Below are 8,911 nucleotides of genomic sequence, written 5' to 3' on the forward strand. Positions count from 1 at the left end.
AAGGACAAGGAATTTTTGTACCAAATCCTTAAAGTTAGACATATAAAGAGGAAAGCTTCTTTACAATAGTAGTAGCAGGGCTAGAGTCAGCAGTCAATGCTCAATTTCACTCTTAGGTTATTAAAAGAGAGGCAATTGAACTATCTCAAATACATGTTTTATATATATATATATATTTATATATTTATATATATTTTTATATATATTTTTATATATGTATTTATTTATATATATATATATATAGAGAGAATGAGTTAGGGTTATATATTTCAAATAAATGTTAGAGACATAAATATATATGTAATGAATATATAAACATATATACACTTCAAATACGTTTCATATTATTGACCCTAATCTAAGCTCTTTCGTTCACCATGATCCATCTGACCAAATACCATCTATTACTACATAATTCTCCTCTTCTCTCACTTTCTGACCCATTCTAACCCTTCTACTCATTGACTAAAGATTTTGAAGAATGTACTTATAGTCTTCCTCGTTATTAAAATCTCTGACATCCTCCAGGTAGACCTCAATGTCCATGGAGACCACTCCTTTGATAACTAGATCTCTTTGGTCCTTAATCTTCTCAGCTGTAGAGACCCATAAGAACAGTCGAATGGCAACCCAACTTCCTGTTACCCTGACCAGCTTAAATGTAGCCACACCTTTTCTTTCCTACTTCTTGAATGTTTGTTTCTTTCCATACGAATTTAACTATAGTCAAGTCTCTCCCATATAGGGAAAAAAATATTTTGAGCCTCCTATTTCCTTAAACTACTACCCTAACTTCTACTTATTCCCCAACCCCACCCAATTAAGCTTCTCATGAGTTCTCTTCAATCCCTGTGCTCACTTTCTCTCCTACCACTCACTTCTTCAACTAGTGCTTTTTTTTTTTTCTTTTTGTCCCTTGAGGCAATATCATTAGGAACTTTTTCTTCTCACTCTATAGCTCACCCAAGGAACTGTCATAGACTCCAGTGACTTGAATTGCCATTTATATTCTGATTCTTCCTAAATCAATTTTTTAAAACCAGGTCTTTCTCAGCTTTGACTCTATATTCAACAGTCTATTGAAGCAGCATCTCCATTTGGATAACCTAAAACACCTCAAACATAGACTGTTCATATCTAAATTTATCTTTTTCTTTCAAAACCATTTATCCTGCCATTCTGTACTGCAGTGAATGGCATGCACCAGCCATGCCTCTGTACATCCCTAAAATAATTCCTGCTTATTACTCCACCTCTTTATCCCCACAGTTAATCTCTATTTCTGTCAATTCTATCTCAAACTGACTTTTCTCCAGCCTCATTGTTAGTACATCATTTTAAATCACCGTTGCTTCCTACCTAGGTCCCTGGACAGCCTTCTGTTATTTGACAGTTATTTATTAAGCACCTACTATGTGCCAGACACGGTTCTAGGCACTCGAGCTATACCAACAACTAACTACAGATAAAAATCCTTGCTCTTATGCAAGTCACCTTTTAGTAGGTGAAGTTGGATGACAGTCAATGAACATAATAAATACATAAATTATGTAATACTTTAGAAAGTATTTATTGCAAAGAAATCAAAGGAGTAGGGGAAATGCTAAGACATGAGAGTCAGGATGTTTCTAGTGTTAAATAAAGAAGATGACAGGGCACCTGAGTGGCTCAGTCAGTTAAGCGTCTGCCTTTGGCTCAGGTCATGACCTGGGGTCCTGGGATCGAGTCCTACAACTAGCAGGGAGCCTGCTTCTCACTCCCCCCCCCCCGCTCCTGTTCTCTCTTGCTATCTCTCTCTCAAATAGATAAATAAAATCTTAAAAAAAAAAAAAGATGACCTTTGAGCAAAGAGTTGAAGGAAGAGAGTTAGCTATGTGAAAACCTGGAGGAAGAGAAGTCAGAGGAAACAGCCATTGTAACAATGTCTTGGGCCAGCTTAAGTGGGTTTCTGTTTCCTTTAATTAACTGGACCTGAAACACTGTGCCAAGGAGTTTGGACCCTACCATGCTACATGAAGAGCCACTGAAGGTTTTTAGGGTAACCTATCCAAATTTTCATTGTAGAAATATCTCAGATTCTTGAACACAAAGATTTCTGTACCTAGTCCAGCGCCAGACACACCATCTATATTCAACCAATGTTTGTTGAATGAATGATGAGAGCAGGCTTAGACTGGAGGCAGGGAAATTAATTAGAAGACTATTTCAACACCAAGGGTGAGAAATGACAAAGGACTGAACTAAATCGAGACAATAGAGATGGAGAAAAAAGGATCGATTTGAGAGAGACTTAGGAGGTAGAATTTATGAGGCTTAGTGGCAGATTGCTTGTGGAGAGAGTTTTGGTTGTGTTGACTAATGAGCTGTGGCAACGTGGGAGAAATGGGAGAGAGAGCAGGGAATTTGTTTTCATTTGATTTTGTTTGTGCCAAGAAGGGTGGTAAGAGAGATGATAAATTCAGTGTGCATTTCTTGGGTTACGACGCTAGTGGAAGACAGAGGAGAAGATAACTGACGAGCAGCACGGACTCAAGAGCAGGCCCCGAAGGGGTCTCAGCTTCGGGGCTACAGCCGCAGAGGTTCTCAAACTTCGGCATAATAGCAGGCGAGCTTGTTAATACTTTGTAATCTTACACTCAAGCCCAGAGATTTCTTTTCAGTAGTTTGGGAGCAGGGCCCAGGAATCTGCATTTTGCACACATGCACAGACCTAGGTATTGTTCTGGTCTGCAGAATGTCCAGACCTCACCTTAAGAAATATTAATATTAGTAGTGGGTGGTGGGACCTGCGCATGTGAACTAAAAGGTGTAAGTGTGAAAGAGAAGAGGATTGGAGGGAAAAATCTAGAGAGCACAGTTATTTATTATAGAGAGAACTCACAAAGGGAAACAAATCTTCTGAACTCCGGTCTGAGAGCTCTATTAACCAGTTCACATCATTTTCTCAATGTCCTAGACTTATGGTTCCTCTTCTTCTTCTTCTTCTTCTTCTTCTTCTTCTTCCTTCTTTCTTCTTTCTTCTTTCTTCTTCTTCTTCTTCTTCTCCTCCTTCTCCTTCTCCTTCTCCTTCTCCTTCTTCTTCTCCTTCTCCTTCTCCTTCTCCTTCTCTCTTTTTTTTTTTTTTAAGTAATCTGTATACCCAACATGGGACTCGAATTTTCAACCCCAAGATCGAGAATCACATGCTCTACTGACTGAGGCACCCAGATACCCCTTATGGTCCTTTTTTTTTTGGACCTGGAAGTTTGTATTAGATAAAGGTCAGCGAGACCACTTTAAAAGAAGTTGTGTTCAAATTTAGAAGTGTCTTGAATGGCTAAGGAGTTTGATCTCATTGGTGCTATCATCTGTGAAAGCCATTGGTGAAAGGTTTTGACCAGGACAAGAGGATGATGAAAGCAGAAATTTTGAAAGATCAATTTTGTACTACACAGTTGGGACAAAGAGAAAGTGTAAGCAAGATCAGTTAAGAAAGACTGCAGAAAGGGAAAATTTTAAAAAATCAACTGGCTAAACCATGCAAAACAAATAAGACCCCTGAAGAAGGCAGAGGGCTGAGACAGATTTCTGTGCATTGGCATCTCAGAGGCCGATGTCAGAATTTTAAGTGAGGTGGTTAGTAGTGTCACATACTACCGAGGTGGCTGCGACTCCAGTTGGCTGCCCCTGAAAAATCATGTATACATTGTCAAAGGGACTAATGCTAAGAGAGCTACCTCTTGCCTACATCTGTTTCTAAGATGACATGTCTAACTTTTAATTCCTGCCTGGATAATCAAGGTGAGCTTCCAAAGTCACTATGACCATCCTTGACACTTTGAAAAAGGGAACAATTACTACCTTTGTGTGGTTTTTTGCAGCCAAGTAAATGACCCAGACAACTAAGGAAAAGAGTAACATCCCCAGTAATTTACAAGCTATGGCATTTGGGAGCAAAATCAGTATCCTATAAGAGGACAGGAGAAATAATCACACATTAACTCAAATAAATGTAACATTGCTGGGGTACCAGTGGCTCAGTTGGTTAATCCTCTACCTTTGGCTCAGGTCATAATCCCAGCAACCCGAAATTGAGGCCCCTCCCCACCCCACCCATCCCCGCTGGCTCAAGTGGGGGGAGGTTCTGATTCTCCCTCTCCCTCTACCTCTCCTCCCTGCCTGTGTTCTCTCTCCACGCTCTCTCTCTCTCTCAAATACATAAATAAATCATTTTTTAAAAATAACATTGTTCTGCATACTTTGCTCAGAACTTTCCAGAACAGGATTATTTATCTTCTGTATAGCTGCTGTCTCCTGGTTTTGAGAAAGTTCCATTATGTGTTCTACTAAAAATCAGACACAATGGTCCTTCCTGAAACCAGGAACAAAACTAGTTGAAAGACTTCTGCCTCCTGACTCTTAGGTTAATTCTTCCATTTGGAGTGACATCAAGAGCTCTGAGCCTTTTTTCTCATCAAGTACTCAGTGTGTATAGCAAAATTTTAGCAGCTGTTTAGCCTAAGAAACACTTTTTTCTGGTCCCCTCCAGTGCATCCTAGCATCTAAGTCTCTCTGGGCTACACAAACGTACAAAAACCTGGTCCTCTCTCTCCCTGATCTTGTCTGCCTCATCAGGCTTCATTCTAAATCTCTTATTTGGTTTTTAGGCAGCTTGTTTCTACGTCCAGGTTTTTAATCTCCTCATGTTGAAGTAGTTGAGAAACATTGCCATGAGGGGCAAGGAACTATTCTTTAGAAAAGACCATTGTTGAATGGCTGGAATTTTAGTGCGTTTTTTAAGCCTAGAATCCCAAAGGAATGCTGCAAAGAGCTAAATTATGGCAGTGTTTCTCGAACCTTTTTGCTTGGGACTCACAGTAAGAAAATCCTGTCAAATCTCATTCCAGAGCACATACACAAGACACAAGTCTGGTAAGACAATACTTATCCTAACTGCATGCAATGTACTGTGATATTTTCTCGTTATTCTGTGTCACCCTATTTCATTCTATTTCATTTTTAGAGTACTTTCCATGTCCAAATAAAATAATTTTATTATCCCCTAAAGGGTTGCAACACACCATTTGAAAAGCACAGACTGACCAGTCTGTGGTTCTGTCTTCTGTCTCTGCCATTAAACCTGAAAATAAGAGTTGGAGGGAACCACAGGTATAGATGAGTATCTTCTCCATGCTATTCTCTCAGAGGAGTTACAACCACGCAGAGTTGCTTTGGTTCAAGCAGTCTTTATGTCGGTGTTGGAGAAGCTTCAGTAATCCAACGCCGAAATGCCGTTTGTGGCCCTGGTGTGCCGGCTGGCGTCACATACTCCCTCCCCTCCGTGACCTGCACCTGCTCACTCCGCAGAGCCGGAAGAAAGCAGCCAGGAGGGAGTTCTGTCTGTTCTAGAGAATAGATCTAATCACAGTCCATCGTCACCTGTGGCTGAGGCCCTGCATATTTTTATACCGAATGCATTTCCTTCGCTCGTGCCTTTGTTTCGCTGTCATGTGGAATTAGTCACTTCCACAGTAGCAGGAGAAATATTTGAAACACTAGGAAGAGGGAAAACAGAAGCCCTCGTCTATAGTTACTGAACAACTGAGACTTGACTTGGCTGGTTTCTCTTGAAATTTGTATTGCTTTCTTTGTAAACTCTTTCCCTTACTCTAAACAACCACATGCCTTAAGCACTCCAATAACAATAACTTAAATCTCAGGCCATAGGAGGAAGAGCCACAGGCCTAAATCCTAATGCAGCTGCATCGTAGCAGGGTACGAAGAATCCAAAAGAGCAAACTCTGTGGACACGAGTATCACTGCCACCAAAGGTGGTACGTGGTCACAGTACAGCCATTACCCGGTGGCCTGTTGCCACCATATTACACTGGCCAAGCTCAGTTTGCATTGCTCGGCATGGGGATATCTACAGAGATAGAAGTGCGGAGAAAAAGGTATAAGAAGATCATTATAGTGACGTCTAGATATCGCTATGCGTAGATATACATGCGTGTTTTTCATCTACATGATACATGTATATGCGCCTATACATACGTATACGTGTGTGCATCTGTGCCAGTCCCTCCAGACACACACCCTCATAACCGTACGCATGTCAGAATTGTGATCGTGGCATGTTGGAGATTGGCACAGAGACGTGGTAGATCATTTCTAAAGGAATTTCCTGGGGAGGAAAAAGCGAGACCTATGAACAGGCTCTGCCAGTCGGTCCCTCCCCGCCCCGAGGAGGCATGTTTTTCTACTGCCTTGTACTGCAGCGTTGTGGCAATTATAACAGTGAGTCCAGGACTCTTCAACTAAACCCTGGAGTTTTCTCTCCTACATGGAATAAAATGAAAACATTTGGCTCCATAAATCCTGGATGATAAATGCGTGCTCTGAGCTACTGGCGTAAGTACCATGACCACGTCGGTAATTGCGTAATAAACAGACAAGGGCTTCGTACCCCTAAAAGACATAATTAACTCGTGTTGGTTTTGTAATAGTTGTTGAGCTAGTCCGGGCAGACACTACCACCCCCTTGTAACAAAGAGCCGGGGACGTCGGGCGGGGAGGGGGGGTGCACAAAATCTGAGCTCCTGGTTCAGCAGCTGAGGTGAGGCTAGAGCTCCAGGCCCTGATCTGTGTGGGCCTGCAGCCCCCAGGAAGGAGGGTTTGGCTCCCCAACCCTTGAGACCAATACGAGAGGAAATAAACATGATGGAGAGCTGGTCTTTGGTTGAAGTACCATAGTCCTGACTTGTGCTTCTCACGGTTATTTTGCCTGGTGGGGGGATGAGGGGTTGTGGAGGGAGGCTGCATTTTTGGGGAAGGGTGTTAGGTACTACAAAGCACATTTTCCTATAGTGTTAATTTTACTCCATGATTTTTGTGAGTGGGGCGGAGGGAGATTAAAGCTTTTTAATTGGTGAGTGACTTTAGACATTTTCGTCAGTCTAAATTTCAACCATAGGGAAAATGCAACATTTGCTTAGTTTTTTAAGATAAAAGGCCACTGAGGAATTTTAATCTCTTAGCAGGATCTTTTATAGCAATATCCATAGGCCCCTGGAGGTTAGGGTTTATTCTTCTTTCCTTTTGGAATATGTTTATGGAGACCTTTGAGCTAACTTCTGAGAAACGCTCTTGGCACACACTTAGAGAAAACCCTTAGAAAGTGGGAGTGTGTTGCCAGCACCCTTGTGGGAGAGGCTGCTCTGACCTCAGGAACCTAACTATCCAGTCTGGGCACGGTGGGGGAAGAAAACAAACATCCGTTCTAGGCAGAACATCAAGAACCCATTCCTGATATTTCCATCCATTTGGAAGAACATTAATAATTTTTAAAAAGGTACCCAACCTTCTCTGCTTCTTCCTGCTCAAGAAGGCCTGCTTGGTCTAGTGCTACCTGGACAGGATAGGTAAACTGCTCTGATTTTGCGGTTCAGTATTAGAAAGACCACTGGCCTATAGACGTTCCACATTCTTCAACTTCAGCTTTCTTACACATAACAGTGAGTTTGGAGGGGTGTTTCTCCATTTGCTTACTCTTCTAATTTCTAAACTCATTCTCAACTCAGCTGAGAGGAGAGAAGGCATTTCTTAGGACCCTTTTTATTATTTTTTAAAGGATTTTATTTATTTATTTGAGAGACAGCATAAGCAGGGTGGGGGGAGGGAGAGGGAGAAGCAGACTCCCAGCTGAGAGGGGAGTCCCTCGTGGGGCTCAATCCCAGGACGCCAAGTTCATGACCTGAGCTGAAGGCAGATGCTTAACCGACTGAGCCACCCAGGCACCCCTAGAACCCCCTTTAAAAAAACCTGAATTTTGTCAGTACTACATGCCATCGACTGCACCTGAACTGTTTGCTCATCTTCTCATTGATCTGTTGCACACTGGGAGAGGTAGGAGGCATTATTCCTGTTACATACATGGAAAAAGGGAGCCTCGGAAAGGTAAAATAATTTGCTTATACTTGTATAAGCCTGTGTCTAAGCTAAGGGGACAGAAGTACAAACTATGTCCCTTGGATCAAATCTTATGGCCTGTAAAAGTTTTTGTAAAAGTTTTTCTTGGAAGACCACCATGCTCCTTTGCTTACTTATTGCCTATGGTTGCTTTTCCCTACAACAACAGAGCAGGGAACAGAGTTGAGTAATTGTGACATGGGTCCTATGATCCACAAGCCTAAAATTCTTCCTATCTGGCCCTTGACAGAAAAAGTTCGCTGACAACCCCTGGTCTAAACAACTTAATAACTTGCTGGCTCAGGAAGAGTAACACAGTGAGTGCACTGCACGAAGAGGAGGCGTGTTCACTAAGTGGAGTAGTGAAGTGGCAGAGAAATTACGGCTAATGACAGGTTGTAACATGTGCCCATGGGTCTGATTTGTGAAGTGGTATAAAGAGGAAGGTCACTGGATTGAAGACAGATGAGAAACCATGAGGACTTAGATGTCAGATGTGTCATCCTTGAGGCTATTAAAAACCCGCCGAAAGAGAATGGGGAGGAAGGTCCGGAACTCCATACTAAACTCTTCACGATGTAAGAGAGACAGATGACAAAGAAGGGTGGCGAGGGGTATTAGCGGAAGAGAACGATCCTCAGAAACAGGAATTCCACAGAAGAGGGTGGGATAGATGAAACCAAGAATGGTTTTCATTCCATATTCCATAGTTAGCGTCCTCTCGCCTCAGAGTGAACGGATTTTCCCTCAATTTGTTCCCAACATGTCTTGAATTCCACTATTAAAGCATATATCCCACAGATACAATTTTTTTTGTTTTAACAACTTTGTTTAATTAGAATACACATACCATAAAATTCACCCAGTTTGATTATACAGTTCACTGACTCAATAAATGTCCCTAGTTATGAAACCATCACAAAAAAATCAATTTCAGAACATTTTCATCATCCCCAAAAGATTC

The 8,911-nt window shown here is 41.7% G+C and overlaps 1 pseudogene; it reads right to left on the bottom strand.

Moving 5' to 3' along the window:
• Positions 1-7,895, bottom strand: part of LOC123792467 (NXPE family member 2-like) — a 67,277-nt pseudogene extending 59,382 nt beyond the window's left edge.
• Positions 7,896-8,911: the final 1,016 nt, after the last annotated feature.

Source organism: Ursus americanus, chromosome 16, assembly GCF_024610735.1.
Source record: "Ursus americanus isolate L20-20 chromosome 16, mUrsAme1.1.p, whole genome shotgun sequence".
Classification (NCBI taxonomy): Eukaryota; Metazoa; Chordata; class Mammalia; order Carnivora; family Ursidae; genus Ursus; species Ursus americanus.